Raw genomic sequence first — 19,581 nt, 5'->3', positions numbered from 1 at the left:
TTTTTAGCACTAACTGCCCACCTCCATCTGCCTATCCAGGTCGCAGGCTCACTATGCATGCAGCCAGCAGGTTCTGACTTCCAGAGCTCCTTGAGGCCTGCGTGCTTGCTGCTGCAAAGTGAGGAGTGAGGCAGGGGATGTGGTGCGTCCCCCTCCACTCCATTCCCAAGCTCATGATCACGGTTCTAGCTCTCTCTGTAACTGGTCCCATTCAGCCAATAAAAGCTGGCAGCATCAGCGGCTTGTTTCCTGGGGAATTCCCTGGTCCCTTTTCCTGGAGTTGAGACTCAGGTGGTAGATGAGATGCAGTGCTGACAGCATTTGGGGGAGTGGAGGAGGTGCCACTGGGCTCTCCCACATGTCTGTGGGGTGTAGCTGCCAGGACTGTGGTGACAAGCTGTCCATGAAGTCCTGTCCCTAGAATTCAAAAATCGTGGACCCAGCATTCACCTAGTCCCTCCATGTTACTCTCACAGAAACGAAGGCCTAGAGGTAAACACACAGCCATGAAAAGCACAATTGAGTCCTGGCTGGTGTGGCTCAGTTGGTTGGGCGTTGTCCTATAAACCAAAAGGTCTCAGGTTTGATCCCTGGTTGGGGCACATATAAGAGGCAACCACGGGATGTCTCTCACATCAGTGTTTCTCCCCCCCTCTCTCTCCCTCCCTTCCCCTCTCTCTAAAGTCAGTAAGCATGTCCTTGGGTGAAGACTGAAAAAAAAAAACAACTCACAATCTAACAGACATCAGTTCACACATACATACTCACATTTTCTTTAGACACATCTGTTCCAAGCACACACTGAAGAGGCTTGGGATCTAACCACCAGGAAAATATGGCCAATGTTTTACAAACTGTCTTTAAAATGAGCTTCCCAGTTGTCAGATATGGCTATTTGAAGATGGCCTGTGTTTAGTTTCTCCCACAACAGAGGCCTCCACCAGATCCAGGGACGGCATTCCGGTCTCAGGCTCTGGGGATCAATAGCTTTCCCTGGCTCTTTGATCTTAGCTTGGACCATTCCTCTTAATCTTTTGGGGATGGGGGTCTCAGTTATCCACTCATTGTCAATGAATGCTGAATGTGAGGAAAGAGCAGGAAGCATCATTCTACGGAAATAGACAAAGGATCCTGCTTCCCATGGTGGGTGTGGGTGACGTGGGGGGCTGGAGTCCACTACAGCCCTGCTGGCCCTGGGCTGCTCCTGACCACAGTGTGCCCACACTGCAGCCTGAGCGGATCCACACAGGAGGCTGCAGAGTCAAGCCCCAGGAACCACCACACTGGATTAGTCAGGGTCCCCCTTACTTCTTTCAGAGGGTAGTCAAATGAAATCCAACCAATTCATTTGTCAATGCTATTGTTAGTCAAGTTCAATTCTTTGAGAGGCTAAGAAGGCCAATGTCTTTTCACATCAAGATGCAGGTGGGCCCCTAGTCATGGACCTGGCAGGAGGATGCAGTTACCTCCCCCTCAGCGAGCACAGAGGCTACTAGTTTCCATTCAGAACTTGCTTTTTGTCAGTATCTTGCTTGTTAACACAGCATGAAAAACCATTTCCCTTAACCTGTAATCTTTTATGATTTGATTTAGTCATAATGTTTTCATAACCATTTTGACATCTTGAAGTCAGTACTGTTTCCAGTGAAAACATTTATAATGTTATCATTAATGTCCACAGGAAAACTGATTCTGATAGGCAAAAACCTAAAACTCAAGATGCTTTTTCGCTCTCTACACTGAGGCACAACACTGACAGGAGAAGGCAAGAGGTCACCAACCCTCCCCCCAGTGCTTCGGACCACCTGACAAGTTTGCTGTGGAAGGCAGTGCACAAGGTTTCCATATGCGCTCTTCAGAAACATATGGAAATGTGCAGTCTGGTCACGCCCTAGTCATCAGTATGTAAAGGATTCTCATACTGCCATAGCAATTTAATTTTAACATTATTCCAGTTTATTTAATAAGTACAAAGTTACACATATTTAGTCTGTACAATTTGATGAGTTTGGACCTATGCATACACCTTGATATCATCACCACAAACAAGGTAAGAAACATACACATCACCTCCAAAAGACTGACCTGTTCAACGTCTCATTTGCTAAAAGCCTACATCCCCTACCCTGCAGTATCCACACTCAGCAGAAATATACTTGTTTTTCTGGAGGTGAGAGGTCAAGAAAAACACTTTGCCTTTTCTAGTTTTGGAACTGCTGCATCGCTCTCACTGAAGCCTGTTTCTTAGTGTTGTTCTGTTACCCCTACTTCATCTACACGCCTGCTCCCAGGACTGCTGAGCACTGCTGGGTCAGTGCACCTGACCCAGTGTGCAGACGGAGTCCTGGGTCGCTGCCTGATGTCAAGCCTGTAAAGTGGCAAGTAAAGTAACCTCTCCTGGCTCATTTCCTTCTTTTATGAAAGTGGGAAGGAGGACCACAACACTTAGTTCTAAACATTACTTATGAAAATTCCTTTGTAAACTTTAAGGTAAAATTCGGAATAGTGGAGAAATGATCAAAATGTTATGAACTTGGCTTCTACAATCTGTCAGGGTAAAAAAGGTGTATGTGGGAGGAATTGGGGGGTCAGAAATTTGCTTTTTCTGATTTTAATCTGTTTCTCCAGGTTTCTAGGAAACCACCCAGTTTTAACGCATGCTGGCATGTTAGCTAAGGGAGAAAAGAAGCACATTTGGCTAAACTCTGATCATCACCCCAACTATTAGAAAATGCTGCTCTGGCAGGTGTGGCTCAGTGGGTTGAGCGCTGTTCTGTGAACCAAGGGGTTGCTGGTTTGCTTCCCAGTCAGGGCACGTGCCTGGGTTGCGGGCCAGGTTTCCCAGTGAGGGGCATGTGAGAAATAACCACATGCTGATGTTTCTCATCCTCTCTTCCCCTCTGTCTAAAAATAAATAAGTAAAATCTTAAAGAAAACGATGAGTTCACTGACTACAATAAAGAAATGTCCATCTGCAATGTTATGATGCTTTGCTTTGTACAAAGGTGCTGTGGGAAGTGTAACAGACTCAAAATGGATTAAAGGCTTGAATGTAAGACCTAATGCCACAAAATTCCTAGAAGAAAACAAAGATTAAGCTCCTTGACATAGGTCTTGGTGATTATTTTATGGATATGACACCAAAAGGAAAGGCAACAAAAGCAAAAATATACAAATGGGACATGAAACCAAAAAGCTTCCATACGGCAAAAACACAAACAAAAACAAAAAAACAGAAAAACTATCAACAAAATGAAAAGGCAACCTGAGGAATGGGAGAAAACATTGGACTGGCCCAAAAGTCCATTTACCTTTTTCTGTAAAACAAAAGAAATGTTTTTGATTTTCACCAATAACTTTACTGATTTGGGTATTTTGAGTATGTTGGCTGTCTCCCACTATTGGCTTCTTGTAGGTAGGGGCTAGAGCTGCTGCTAAACGTCTTCCAGCAAAGAATTATTTGGCCAAAATGTCAACAGTACCAAGAAACTTCGCAAATCACTTTTGTTACATTTCATCAGTCACAGCACTTTCTCCATACACTGCACAAATCTTTTTTGCATTTCAGCTGCATTTTTGTCTTTCTTGAAATAATAAAGCATAACACACTGAAAATGTTCCATATTTTCTTCCATCTTCAATATTAAAATTCCTCCACAAAAATTCACCAATTTTGACAAGTTTTTTAAATGAATATTCACATGACAGCTACCACAATACAATCTAACAAAATTATTTTGAATGAAGTCAAAAACAACTAAGCACTACTAGAGCCATCATATGAAAAAAACTAAATAAACTTTTTGGCTAACCCAATATTTGCAAATTATGTATATATCCAAAATATAAAAAAACTCATATGACCTGGCAAAAATATAAACAATCCAGAGGATCTGAATTGATGTTCTCCCGAAGGCGACATACAAATGACCAAAAGGTACCTGAAAAGGTGCTCAATGTGACTAATCATCAGGGAAATGCAGATCAAAACCACAATGAGATTATCACCTCATGCCTGTTAGAATGGTTGTCATTAAAAAGATAATGAAGGACAAAGACCACATGATCACATCAATAGATGGTGAAAAACATTTGATAAAATCCAGCACCCATTTGTGATAAAAACACTCAGCAAAGTGGGAATAAAGGGAGCACACCTCAACACAGTAAAGGCCATACATGACAAATCCACTGCCAGTATCATACTCAACGGGCAAAAACTAAAAGCTTTCTCCCTAAGGTCAGGAGCAAGACATAGGTGTCCACTCTCACCCCTCTTATTCAACATAGTACTGGAAGTACTAGCCACAGCAATCAGACAAGAAAAAGAAAAGGCATCCAAATTGGAAAGGAGGAAGTAAAACTGTCATTTCTGTAGATGACATGATAATGTACATAGAAAACCATATAGACTCCACCAAAAAACTATAAAACCTAATATGTGAATTCAGCAAAGTAGTGTGACACAAAGTCAATATTCAGAAATTAATGGCATTTTTGTAAACCAACAATGAATTATCAGAAAGAGAAACTAAGAAAAAAATGCCATTTACCATAGCAACAACAACAAAATGTACGTAGGAATAAATTTAATCAAGGAGGTAAAAGACCCGTACTCAGAAAACTACACAACACTGAAGAAAGAAATTAAGGAAGACACAAATAAATAGAAACATATACCATGTTCAAGGATTGGAAGAATTATATCATCAAAATGTCCATACTACCCAAAGCAATCTATACTCAACACAATTCTTATTAAGATACCAATACCATATTTCACAGATTTAGAAGAAATACTATAAAAACTTATATGGAACTCAAAAAATCCATAATAGCCTCAGCAATCTTAAGAAGAACAAAGCAGGATGGATCACAATACCTGATATCAAAGTATATTATAAGGCTACTATAATCAAAACAGTCTGTTACTGGCATAATAAAAGACACAAATCAATGAAACAGAGCAGAGAGCCTAGAAATAAACACATGTCTCTATGGCAAAATTACTATCTGACAAAGGGGGCATGAGAGTACAATGGAGTAAAAATAGCCTCTTCAATTAATGGTGCTGGGAGAATTGGACTGGTTCATGTGAAAAAATGAAACTAGACCACCAAGTTACACCATACTCCAGAATAAACTCAGAAATAAAAAGGCTTATAAATAACTCATGATACCATAAAAATCCTAGTTGAAAACATAGGCAATAAAATTTTAGATATCTCACATATCAACATTTTTGCTGATATATCTCGTAAGGCAAGGAAAATAAAGGAAAAAATAAACCAATGGGACTCCATCAAAAAGATTCTGCACGTCTAAAGAAACTATCATAAAAATGAAAAGGGAACTGACTGGATAGAACAGATTTGCCAATGATACATCAGACAAGGGTTTAACCTACAAAATATATAAAAAACTCATACAACCTAACATCAGGAAGACAAAAACATTCCAGTAAAAAATGGGCACAGGATCTGAATAGACACTTCTCCAAGAAGGACAGACAGAGGGTCCAGAGGCATATGAAAAAATGCTCAACATCACCAGCCATCAGAGAGGCACGAATTAAAACCACAGTGAAATAGGACTTCACACCTGCCAAAATGGCTATCATTAACAAATCAACAAACAACTGTTGGCAAGGGTGTGCAGAAAAGGGAACCCTACTACTGTGTTGATGGGAATGCAGACTGGTGCAGCTGCCGTGGAAAACAGCACAGCGATGAGTCACCTATCACGGGAGCTACGTTCCGGAGACCCCCAAGATTGGTTGAAAATCCACTAATTAGCAGCGTTATACTAATTTTATTATTTATATATATTTTAAGGCTTTATAAACCCTTCCCACACTCCTATAAACCTTTCCCACTCTCTTACTAACCTTTCCCACACTCTCATAAACACTTCATATGCTCTTAAACACTTTCTGAGGATGTGGAGAAAGGGAACCCTCGTTCACTGTTAGTGGGAATGCAGATCGGTGCAGTCACTACAGAAAACAGTACAGAGGTTCCTTTAAAAATTAGAAATAGGACTACCATATGGATCCAGCAACGTCACTCCTGGTTATATACCCAAAGGAAATAAAAACAGGATCTCGAAGAGATATCTCACTTCCACATTCATTGCAGCATTATACACAATAACCAAGATAAGGAAATAACCTAAGTGTCCATCAATAGATGGATGAGTGCAGATGTGATATGTATGCACCCACACAATGGAATATAACTCAGCCATGAAGAAAAAGGACATCTGCCATTTTCTACAACATAGATGGACCTTGAGGGCACTATGCAATGAAAGTAAGTCAGACAGGGAAAGACAAATACTGCATGATGTCACTTATATGTAAAATCTAAAACAAAGTCAAGCTTATAGAACCAGAGTGGTGAAGTATATCCCAGGGCTGGAGTGTGGGGAAAATAAGGAGAGGTCAATAAAAGGATACAGACTTTCAGCTATAGATGAACAAGGTCTGAGAATCCAATGTGTAGCATGGTGACTACAGTTGTTAACCCTGGACCATATCATTAAAATTTGCTAAGAGAACAGAACTTCATGTTCTCACAAACAGGACAAATATACAATGTGATAGATGTGTTAGTTAACCAGATGGTGGGAAATATGAAGTCACCACAATGCACACTTTAAATATCTTACAGTTTTATTGTCAATTAAATGTAAATAAAGCTTAAACAAAAGAAAATGGTATGTACAGCCTCACTGCCAACATTTCCACTCTGGATATTTACATCAGCAACTGGCGGTCTGTGAAATCCAGGTCTCCCTTACCCTACTTAGCATGAGTCTGGTCAGCTAAGCCACCATCTGACCTCCCTCACAACACCAACATCCTCCTACTCCTTAGACTTCTCTCCTGAAAATGTCTCCAAAAGTGTTTCAAAGGATTACAAGTTTTCAGCATGGCACACAACACTCTTCCCATTCTCTCTCCTCAGTAAATGCTAGTCAGCCTCCAATAACAGTGAACCAGTCCATTTTCAATTACACATGGGAAGAACTAAGTGCAGATCATACATCTGTTAACAATTCCAGTGGAAAAGGAAGAGTTTTGCCACTATGGTCCTCCCATGGTCTCCACTCCCCAAAGTGAGGAAGGGTCAGGCCCAGGGTTTCAAGAAGATTTAGCTCCTTAAACCTCAAAGTGGGAGGCTCCTGGAGATGAGAATGTTGGGGAACAGGGGCTTGGGGACCCAACTCAGTCCCCTCTAAGATGCAGCCTGGACACCCTTGCACCCACTCACACTGCTTCCCTCAGCCTGGACCCACTGTAGGTCTAGCTGGGATAGCACAAACCCGGAATACCCAATAACTGGGAAATGCACCTGGGGCTGACAGCCCATCACTTTACCAGGCTAGTATGGTTTTCTCTCTTTCCAAGACATGGCAAATGATAATGCTAACCAAATTATGTATCACTTTTCCTACAGGTACTTCAAAGACCGCTGACCAAACAACACATGCCTAGTCTCCGACTCATTATTGCTTAAGTGACTTGGAGACTTTAGGGCCTGTTACCCAGCTAATCCACCAGCCTGCCTGTGCCATGGAAGGACCCATTAGGCCTCTGCCCATACATCCCCTCATTCTTTAACATCCACTTAACACAGCATACTCTGGCTTTTGCAGACTCCTTTCTGAGGATCAGTTCACCCTGCCTCAGGCATCAGGGGCTCATGATAAGAACATCAATCACAGCAGCTAGCACAGGACCCATCCCACAGGGCCATGACAAATGGTGTCTAAAACTGCATTTTATCTATTATTGTAGCTGTTAAAACATAGCACTACAAGATAATAGTCTTTCATAGCCACTGAAAGAAAACAGCCTAAAATCCAGCTGATGCTCACAATAAATATTTATTATATAAGTGGACATATCCAATGATTTCCCACTGAACATTTTTCTAAACCACAACAGTAATTTTTACCAAGTAAATCAGGGTTTTGGTGTGGATCTCAGAACTTGTAAAATAGTAATTCTTTGAAATTATAGAGGAATAAGTATTTCTGTGAGTCCACTTTCATGACAACTTATGTATGTATACATGGCTCTCCACCGAATCACATCCAGGCATCACCTCTTGTCTGCAGAGCAGGGCAGAGCAGACTGTGGCTGGGTGTTGAGAACAGAATGCTGCCAGGAGGGAGTCTGTGCTTCCCCTGCCTCACTACTTTCTAAAAGAGGACCCTGACCATAACTTAAAGTCTGTTAATGTCAATGATGATCGAAAACTTCCTAAGGAAGTAGTGTCAGAGTCTTTTACTGATGAGTTATTAATGAATTCTGATGAACATGAGGATTTACACTAATTTCTAGCTTAAACTGCCATAAAAACATGTGACTGCATTTATAAATGACTAAGTCTTAAAATGTTTCACTGCCATGACTATTAAAAAACTGAGTCCACATACGTAACGAGAGATTTTTTTTTTAACATAATGGAAATCTCCTGGGATTGGACAGGAAACACCCCAGTGGTGCTCGTCTCACATAAAGTGGAAAGGGAGGGCCAGGAGTTCCCTATCAACGCTGCAGTGGGCTGGGGGATATAAAGCTAGTGAGAGCCAACAATGTCCTAGGAGGACAGTATCAAAGTCACTTAAAGTACAGGGGAGGGAGGAGGAGGAGGCTTTGGAATCAGCTGTACAAAAGGAGGGCCAAGCTCTCTATTCCACACCAGGGCCTGGATTTGGATATTGTGGTGAGAAACACCCTAAATAAATAGGACAATGGGACATTTTCTCCAAAAGAAATCATCAAGGATAATAAGGCAAAGACACTCAGACAATTAATCCTACCTTTATGAAATATGACATATTAATTCTGTGCCGTTCCGGATGGCACATATCAAAGGGGAATGGAATTGACATTCAGAATTAGCTCCTCACCACCCCCACCCAAAAAGAAGTGGTCAAGGAGAAAAAAACCCATTTATAAAATTTTTAGTAAGAAAATTCTAATTTATACTCAACTAATAAATTTATAGAACTCATACCGTAAGATTTTTATAGTCCAAAGTTATAGCATCTAGAATAGTTTAAAACAATTTGTGAATGACAGAAGCAAAACAAGGTTCTGAGGGAAAGCTAGTATTTGGGTGTTATCCCTAGAATCATGAGACAGTGATCTGGAGGCAAAACCGTGCCTTCCCATAAAGCACTCTTTGCTACCAGCCAGAGACAGAACACCACATTAGCTAGACTACCACACAGTATTTCTTACATTCTGAATCAAATGTCCCAGACGATTTGTTAGGGCTAAGAAATACTTCTGTTCTACAGATAAGATTTTGTCTAGTATCTGTTATTATAGAGCCCTTGGACCTCAGAAGCCACATGCTATATTACAGACACTGTTTTATTTTCATACACACAAGTAGATTTCTCATACAAAGAGGTAAACTTTCCTCAGAAACCTTTATCTGTTCATTTCTTCTGATGCAGACTGCTCTTCTCAGCATCAAAGTTGGAATGAAGCCTTTGCTAGACCAAGTGTCCTGAAGGCAGTTCTTCCTTATATTGGGACTCCCTGTGCCACACACTAAGACCCCAACCGGTACAGACCAAGAACAATCTGTTGGGCTGCAGAGCTGGGCATGAGGGTGTGTTACAGGCTGGAGGTGCCCGCACTACTTTCTAGCTACTCAGTGCCACCATGCCCTAAAAGCAGGAATAGTGAATGCAATTTTTGAATCAAGTCCCTCGTAAATGGAAATAGTATGGGGCTCATCAAATCAGGGCTACATTTAATGCCATTTTACTAATATAAAACCTACTGTGTAAATTGAGTATTTCAGGCAAAAGCAGCAACTTCTCCCACCTGTTTCAAAGCAGAAAAGTCAAAACTTACTTTTGGCATTCACCTACAGGAGATGACTGGCAAAATGCAGAACTCAAGAGGTAAAATTTTCAGCTGATGACACCTCTGCAGTTACAAAGCTGCAGGATTTCTCCAAATTCTGAAATCCAACTCAAATCTCAACAAAGAATTATGGTGTAGGAAATCACTTGTAGAAAAGGAACATACGAGATCTGAAAAGAAATAGAAAATCATATATTAGAACATTTGCTTATTTGATTTTAAGTAATTGCTTGAAAAATAACTGATTCTTTGCCACAAATATTTTTAATAAACCCCAGAAAAAAGATGCTTTGTATCTGCTGACCTCTGCCCAGACGAAAATGCTCCCAGCTCCCCGCCCACCTTGTATCCCTAAATCAGCTCTGAAGCCTTGTCCGGGAAGTCAACCACATACTCCGAGGATGGAAGGGATGAGGAGAGTGGGGACAGCGGGCCATAAACTAGGGACCCTACACAAATTCCCAAGTCTCTTCAGAATTCCTACTCCAGCACCCCCGATCCACAGGCTTCAAAGCCTGCCAAAAACAAAAGAAAGGCTGCCGAGCAGGAAGGAGGCATGTCTGGGAGCCCAGTTAGGGAATCAGGTTGCAGAGAGCACAGAAATTACTTAGAGACTTGTCCCTGTGCTGAAGTTTCTTAAACTGGCTATTTACTGAGAGAGGCCACCTACTGGACCCATAGTCTTGTGCTAAACACATCCCTGCAGGAAATCTGAGATTGACACCCCAAAACTATAAGGAAGTTAAGACAAGACTGGCAGGTGACTACAGCCCTCTCCCTCATTGTGGAGAGTTTGCTTTCACCTTAGGGTCCCTACGCTTGGGTAGCTACTTTCAGTCCTTGCCTAACATTTTTGAGGGAACCCTGAAGGTCTGTGCACCTCCAAAGTGAGCTCACTGACACTTTTTATTGCATTTCAAACCCAGAGGGGATCTGTCCTGACAGTTCATTTGGCAAGATCTATTAATTCATCCCTACCTGATTATGACCCAAACGTTAAATACTCCATAGGAAAATCAAATTCTATTTTAGTCAAGTAGAAAAAGATAATTCAGGTAGGGCTATCACAAAAATGTTATAAGGCAAGTTCATAAACTGTAATTAGAAACTTCATCTTCTTTATGTATTCTCTAGCACTATTTTAAAGGGTGCATTTTTATATGATTTAATGCAAGAAAAGGTGATAATCAAACACATGGGAAGGCTTTACTTGAGCAAGATGTTAAAGGCATACCAGGATGATTATGCCCTTCTCTCTGCTAAGGGTTTACAATAAAATGACAGGTTCATTTGAATTGGAAGTTCTAGTATCTGGATTGACATCTTGACCAAGGAGTCTTATTTCTCACTTCTGCCCTAACATATGCTACTTACTGAAGAAATCCACCTTATCAATACAGCCTGCCCACAAACACCAGCTCTGTATCAGTATATTCAGTGGTTCTTTTAGACATAAGTTGTATTTTTAAATTTTTAATTGCAGAGCGAATTTTCCAGCCATGAGATCTTCCTAGCCCAATGCTAGGGGCTGTTGGTGTGCTGCCCGGGCCGCCCCAATATGGGCGTCCCTCTGCGTGCACTGTGCTCTCAGAAGTGCTATGTTTAACCAGCCCAATAACCTGCCAGGATAGATGTTAATACCCACTTTTACATGAGCTGATTTCTCAGGGAGGTTACAGGTTTTCCTTAATAGGCTGTCGAGTTTGGAATGCAGACCTTCAATGAATCTACCACCCCAACAGCAGACCTGGTGAGAGCAACTTATCTACCAGCCCAAGTGAGAGAACAACGGACTGGATCTCTGACCCAGTCTTTGATACTGGGCATGGGGGCCAAGGCGGAAAAGAGGGCTGTAGAAAGCAGAATCTGAACTTGTGGGGGAGTGCCAAGGTGACATGCTTTTAAGTTCATTGGAAAGATGCTGATGGCCACCTAGGATGCAAGTGTAAAAAAACGAAGGTTGCACTGTTTTCCTTGAGAAAAGCATTTCACTGGCAAACTGTCCATACACTAAGTTTAGGCTAAACAGAAAAAACACAGGGTGATCAAATGTTTCTCTTTTGAGGTTTAAGTGAAGTCTGCCCATTGCCTATATTTAATGTGGGGTTATCAGCTTCAAAACCTCTGTTAAGGATGAGTACTTCAAATCAAGTACAAGGTGTGTTCTAAACCCATTGGAAAAGCACAGACTTGTGAAAAACAAACAAACAAACAAACAAAAAAAACCCAAACAACTGTGAGACCAACACGATCAGGCACAAGAAAACTTTTTCTATAGTCCTCAGACTATAGAAAACTTTCATCCAAGAATTCAAAAATGTTTTACGCAGGCCACTGCAGGCAAATGGGAATACATGACACAGGTGTATGTCTTCCTTTAAAAGTATTTCTGGACTAGCGCCATGTGCGTCTCCTTTTGGAATCCGAAGAGGAGGAGGGGGGGAAAGGATGAACACATACCAAATCTGTCTTTTTCCACATTAATTTGGATCCCTGAAAACATAAAATTTTACCACTGCAAAATCCACAGAAATATCTAAATTCTCTGTAACACCGAGATTTTCTTTTTCTTAACTGTGTTTTAAAACCCTTGAGCCACAGCCGGGGCTTTCCTCATCTCCTGGGAATGTGGAGCTGCAGCACCAACTCCAACCCTGAGGGCAGCTCCAGGCACCTTGGTCTACCTGGGCCCAAGGCCTGGGCCCGAGGCTTGGAAGAGGAGAGCTGTCCTGGTCCAAATTCCCAATGCCTGCCACAGAACCAGACACAGCATCTGGATGGTGCCGGCAGTGTCCTTCCAGCCTCTGTCTGCCATGGAGACCAGGGCTGACATCCACCACTACTACGCTTTACTCCAGTGGAGCCAATAAGGGCTAATTAAAGAGGGTAAGTGCCCCATTCTGTTGATGGCACAAAGCTGTGGGCCTTTTGGCCATGATACTGCTGGGTAACCTGCTCTATGTATCTGCTTAAGAGTTGGCAGATTTGCCCAGGTGACTTGAATCACCAAAAGCCTCACTGTCAGGGAGCTCAGGTGATCCCGCCTGTCCTTCCCACTGACGTGCCCCAGTGAGAGAGGACACGCACTGGTGCTCCACCTTCACCGCAGCCTCATCCTTTGTCACAGCCATACTTGGAAGATAAAACTTTTTGCTCAGCTTGGGAACCAAACTACCAGATGTCCCACAGCCAGAATTTGAACCTATGCTTGTCTCATTTCAAAGTCCAACTGTGCCCTCTCTCCAAGAAAGATCACCAATAATGGTGACTTTAGTCTTGAGACTCAGGCCAAGATCAGTTGCCACTACCATCTGACTGGAACCTGCTATGCTGGGAGGCTGGCTTCAGCCTCTTAAATCAGGTGGTGGCTGTGATGTGCTGTGACAGAAAAACAAGCCCATGAATACACACACCACCTTAATTCCCAAAGGTACCATTTTCTCTTAGATGTTAGTTAATGCAGCAAAACGTAATTACTGAATAACATTACCTGACTGGCTTAGTCCTGCACACAACCTAGACTTGCAGGTGTCATCAGGTATACATCATACCTGTACCTTACATAAGCAAAATACACCAAGAGAGTCAACCAGACCCCTTGTCTGTAGACAAACTAATGTAATTGTCTCTCTTATTTGAAGAGACTAAAACAATTAAAAAAAAAAGAGAAAGAAACCCCGTGTGATTGTATTAGAGGCCTCTGAGCTCACAAATGCTAGTGGTGCTCCTCCTCCCTGATGCACCTGACACCTCTCTTTGGCGTAGGCAGCAGGTGCCGCTGCGGCCCCGGGGGGTGTCCAGTACAGAATGACTGTGGACGGTCAGCACCAGACCAGAGCAGCATGGGGCAAGGCTGCCTGGTGAGCTGCATTTCATTTCTACAGAACTACTCGATGGGAACTTCATTCAAGTGGGAAAATGCTGCTTTCAGGCACTGAATGAAGCTACACAACAATCTCCTTGAGTGGTCTGGCCAACAGCCCACCCTGGCTTTCTCCCCCCTGTGGACCAACACCTGCAGCTGACAAATGCTTAATTACCATCTGACACTCAACAGCCTCCAGGGACATGACCCCAGCCACCTTTTGTCATCCCATGCACAGTGTTCAGGGCTCAGACAATACTTAAGGCCACAAGCTGGTTTCCCCAAGTACAAAAAGTCCCACTGAAATTAGAATTTTTACTCGAGATAAAGATAGATGTCCCAAACAGGAAAAACAGCACATTTTCTGGAATGGCTGGAATTAAGTCAGTTGCAAATGATATGGCTAGCTATCAATTCACTGTATCAGTTGATGAGAAATAGGTGAATAAAAATGGGGGGTAGTTAATTTCTAACTCTCTCAGTGGCCTCGAAGAGACTCTCACGGGACCAAGGAGGGTGTTTGGGTGTTTGGGGAGGAGATAATTGGTCAGATGTTGAGCTCTGAGGCTCTATGTTCCCAAATGAAGATTTCTGCCTTCAAGTGTTCCAGCACTGAGGAAAGAACCAAACCACAGGCTGTGTCAGCCACACAGAATGAGATGAGCAAAAGGGCAGCAGGCAGTGGGTTGGCAGACGGCGGGGGGGGGGGGGTGGTCCCGGCCCTGCTCAGCCACCAAGTGCCCTGTGGGATTTTAGGCCTTGGTTTCCTCACCCACGACCAGGGTCCCTCAGCTCCAAACCTGCGGCTTTGAGGTACATGGAATGGACTTGAAAATTATAAAAAATTAATGATGTGGTACTAAAATTTTATTAAAGCTTATCTAAAATACCATGACAAGAGGGTCATAATGCAAATCTTAGTAGAAACTTGTATTTTAGAGCCTGCTACCTAAAAATTTTAACAGGAATTTGATTAGTAACACCATTCCCAATGGTTTGTAATCATTCTGTGTATAGATTTGATGCTAACTAGCCCTTAAATACAACAGCACTCCATTCTCCAAAGGTCTGAGAAGGGACTGCTTTTAAGATCTTCCCACTAGTCCAAACCATAGTTTCTGGAATCAGCATAAACACTTTGCTACAAATATCAACACCATAACTAGACAATCAAATTACACAGAACAGTTTTAACAGTCCACCAGCATTTTTTATTAAGCACCCATAGAATGTAGTTGTTGTTCAGGTAATTACACCAATAAAAAGCACAGTGACAAAAGTAAACCGTAAACACTAAACTGTACTTATTGAATAGAACTGGTAGAATCCCCTTTTTTGAAAAAGGAAGGGAAAAAGGAAGACACAAAGAGAGAGACACCGAGTGCCTACAAGAGATCACGGAGGCGCACCAGGCGATGCAAGATCTTGTCTAACGGGGAATGCAGACATTATTTTGCTGAAGTTCCCTTACCTTTGGGCTATGAAGGACTGAAGAATGAGGGAAACTGTGAGAAAGATCTAAGCCCAAAGTAGAATGAGGGAAGCAAATCCTGTTTTTCCATCTCCTCTCTCTCACCTATCTCTCTCATATTTCTTTTTTAAAAAAAATAAAGAATCTTGAAAAGCAGGCAGGAAGGCCAGGCCAGAGTTGTTGTTAACAGTGGTTATAACTAATAAATTTGTGGGGTGGAATGAGGGCTGAGAAGAATTGTTCTTCTTTAACTTTATTATTTTCTGTAACGTTTTACAAAGACAGAAAGCTCCAGGTCCTCACTGCAGTGCTGTGACCAGGAAACCGCTCCTCTTCCCCGCTGTCTCATCCCTGCCCCAACCACCACTGACTGAGCTCCACCGTAGCAGCTCCAATCCTTCCCTCTGGAAAGGACTCACGGTCTTCCCTTCTCATCATCTTCCCTTCTTCATCTGTGGGGACTCAGAGCTCCTTCAAACTCTCTCTACTCCCTGCTCTGCGTGGGGTGAAATCCTACCCCCTCGGACAGGCTGGCTGTTCACGTCCCCTCCTAGAATTCTCAGATTCTTTCAGAGTCCCTTAAACACTTTTCCTTCGGGGTTCCTTCCACAACTTCTAGTCCTTTATTGCATCAAGCAGTTGTGTATATCCCATCTGTTAGTCTGAATTGTGTCTCCCAAATTCAGTGAAGTCCCAATCCTAGTACTTCAGAATGTAACAGTATTTAGAGAAAGGATCTCTAAAGAGGTGATTCAGTTAAAATGAAGCTATTGTTAACTCAATAGGATTGGTGTCCTTAATAAGAAGCGGAAGAGATACCCGGACACACAAGCAGAAAGGCACAAGCATGTGATGAGGCAACAAGAAGGTGACCATCTGTAAGCCAAGGAGGACAGCCTCAAGAGAAACCCAACCTGCCGACACCTTCCTCTGGGACTTCTAGCCTCCAGAACTACTAGAAAGTATTTGCTGTTAAGCATGCATTCTGTGGTATTTGGTTATGGCAGTCCTAGCAAACTTACACACCATGTCCCTCCTCAGACCCGCAGCCCACAAATTCTCACCACAAACGCCAACAATAGGAACTTGAACGACACGTCCTAAATGGATGCAAGAAGGAGTGAATGAAAGGGACCAGTAACAATACCCCCACCCACAAAGCCCAGTGAATCTCCCAGCTTCCTTTCTCCCAGCTGAAAAAGGAACAGATTCTCCTGTTTTTTTTTGCATACACATTCTTATTTTAAAACCCAGTTTAAATATTGTCACCTCTGGGAATAAGCTCCTGACTCTTCTACACAAAAAAATCTGACTTCCCTCCTCTGTGCAAAGCATTCATTAAGCTATAACATAATCACTGTATTTTGCATTTTAGTGGAGATTTTTAACCAGCAAAAATAGAGAGGATATACCTTTCCAGGTACCTTAAACACTCAACCTCAACAATTAGAGACCCTACAACTCCCAGCCCTCACTCGATGACTTTAAAGCAAATTCATACAAAATTATTTTATCTGTAAATACTTTGGTGTGTATGACCAACAGATAAGCAAAACTCCATCATTATGCCTAAAATAATCATTAACTTCTTAACAGAAATCTCATATCTAGTATTCCAATTATCCCAACTATCTCATAAAAATATTTTTATAGTTGAGTTATTTGAATTAGGGGCCAAATAATATTCACAAATTCTAATTTCTTGTATGTCTCTCAAGTCACTTTAAACCTGTTCTATTACAATGACAATTTGTCAGAGAAACTGGGTCACTTGTCTTGCAGAACACCCAGCATTCTGTACCCTGTGGACTCTGCTTCACTGATGTTGTTTTACAGGTCCCCATCTGTGGCATTTCCAGTAAAGGAACAGTTAGTACTAGGGACTCCTTAGATAGAGGACTTCCTCAAGGGCAGGGATTTAGTTTGAGAAGTAACCTAATTAATTGAGGATGTAGTAAATGTCAACAAATTAGAGATGCTAATATATCAGAGGATGCAGTCCCCCTTTTCTCCTCCCTTTCTACTGCTCCCAGTTTTAAACAGGATCTTTCCTGGGGTTCAGGGAATGGTACTTTCCCTGGGAAAAGGTATAAAATAATCTGAGTACTGAATGATGTCATGTTCTTCTGCTTTTTAATTGAATTTATTGGGTAACATTGGTTAACAAAAGTATATAGGTTTCAGGTATACAATTCTATAACACATCATCCTTATACTGTACTGTGTGTTCACCACCCCAGGTCAAGTCCCCTTCCGTCACCATTTATTTCCACTTTGCCCTCTTCTACCTCCCCCATCCGCTTTCCCTCTGGTCATCACCATACTATTGGCTGTGTCCATGAGTGTTTTTTTTTGTTTTTTTGTGGGGTTTTTTTTGCTGCTTAATCCCTTCACCTTTTTCACCCAGTCTCCAAAGCCCCCTTCTCTCTGACAGCTGTCAGGCTGTACTCTATTTTACTCTGTTATCTATGTGTCTATTTCTACTTTGTTAGTTTATTTTATTCATTAGATTACACATACCAGTGAGATCATACAGTATTTGTCTTTCTCTGACTGGCTTATTTCACCTAGCATAGTGCTCTCCAGGTCCATCCATGCTATCATAAATGGTAAAGTTCCTTTTTATTGCTGCATAGTATTCCATTGTGTAGATGTACCACAGCTTTTTTATTCACTTATCTACTGATGAGCCCTTGGGCTGCTTCCAAATCTTAGCTATTGTAAATAACGCTGCAATGAACACAGAAGTGCATACGTTCTTTCAAATTGATGTTTTGGGTTTCTCTGGATACATTCCTGGAAGTGGAATCACTGAGTCATAAGGCAGTTTCATTTTTAATTTTTTTGAGTGAACTCCATACTCTCCACAGTGGCTGCACCATTCTGCATTCCCAGCAACAGTGAACTAGGGTTCCCTTTTCTCCCTGTTGTTGATACCAGCCATTCTGACAGGTATGATGTGATATCTCACTGTGGTTTTAATTTGCATTCCTCTGATGATTAGTGATGCTGAGCATCTTTTCATATGTCTACTGGCCATCTGTATGTCCTCTGAAGAAGTGTCTATTCAGGTCCTTTGCCCATTTTTTAATTGGACTGTTTGCTTTTTTGGTGTTGTTTTACTAGTTCTTTACAAATTTCAGGTATTATCAGACATATCAGTGAATATATTCTATTCAGTGGGTTGTCTTCATTTTGTTGATGGTTTCCTTTACTGTGCAAAATCTTTTTGTATGATGTAGTCCCATGTTTATTTTTTCTTTTGTTTCCCTTGCTCAAGAAGATCAGAAAAAAATATTACTATGAGAATGTTTTTCTGCTTTTTAAAAGGTTTTAAAAACGTAACCTGAGCTGGGGCTCCTGGTGGCATGGTTCCAGGTGGATGTGTTTACACATCCAGGAAAGTAGCATCCCACACTCCAAACCACACTGAGAAAAACAATGCCATTTGTCACTAATCACATACAGACATTAACTATATGGTAATAAACAATTTTTTCCTATAAAATAGAAGTTGTACTTTTTCCTACAAAGAACACTCCTATTGCTATACATATACTAAAGATTCTCCCATAACAAATTAATGATATCAGAAAACTTTCTTTCCCATGCCCTTCAAGTACAATACCTGTCGTTCGAGAGCCATGCATTAATTTTAGATAGAAGGATACTAAGTCTGATAAGACTGCAGTTGACTCATTTGTGAGTCACAAGATAGAACCTTCCAGGGAGCTCTTCCAGGGAGAGCTGTTCGGTCAGTCAGGACCTGGGATTAAGGTGCCTAATCCTCAAATGAGCCCAGCTACATGGATGGATGCAGGTTTGAGTATTCCTCCTAAACATTCCTAAACGTTCCAGGGACTTGAAAGATGACTTGGACCCCACCTCAGTTCTAGATCACATCACTGGCCTTTAAGAAGCCAGGATAAAACTCCAGATGGGGGGGTGGGGCACACAATGTTCACAGCAGTTAGATGAAGGTAATGCATTATTAAAAAGGACTGGGACTAGTCCATGACCTTCAGCATGTGAGAAGCTCTTGGGAGCACACAGAACAATCAAGCTCTGGAGAAAAGAACTGAGGAAGATTTCGAGGAAAGTTTGTTTGTTGTTCATTTTAATTTTGTAAAGTACTGGTAACTGAGAAGCCTCCTAACAGAAAGCACTGGCTTCTAAGAAACTGTAGAAAAAAAATCTCACTGCATATTATCCTATTTTGCTTCTGATGGGTGATGAACCAGCTTGATTTGTTTCTCCCATATTTTATTAAGGGTGATGCTCACATACATTTTATAGTATCACATACATGTATTCCATAAAATCCCATAAAATGAATAAAAAGGAAGTTGA

At 41.7% G+C, this 19,581-nt stretch overlaps 1 protein-coding gene across 3 annotated transcripts in view; it reads right to left on the bottom strand.

Moving 5' to 3' along the window:
• Positions 1 to 19,581, bottom strand: part of NCK2 (NCK adaptor protein 2) — a 153,923-nt gene that overhangs the window by 69,390 nt on the left and 64,952 nt on the right. For all 3 annotated transcript variants that reach the window (XM_053664623.1, XM_053664622.1, XM_053664624.1), the window contains one exon: positions 9,884 to 10,065. The gene's annotated coding sequence lies outside the window, so the exon portion shown is untranslated. The remainder of the gene's footprint in view (positions 1 to 9,883; positions 10,066 to 19,581) is intronic.

The sequence above is a fragment of the Artibeus jamaicensis genome, unplaced genomic scaffold (genome assembly GCF_021234435.1).
Source record: "Artibeus jamaicensis isolate MK-2021 breed Jamaican fruit bat unplaced genomic scaffold, CSHL_Jam_final contig_384, whole genome shotgun sequence".
Lineage (NCBI taxonomy): Eukaryota > Metazoa > Chordata > Mammalia > Chiroptera > Phyllostomidae > Artibeus > Artibeus jamaicensis.
Note: the sequence above shows the minus strand (reverse complement) of the source record. Positions and strands in the feature narration are given on the sequence as shown.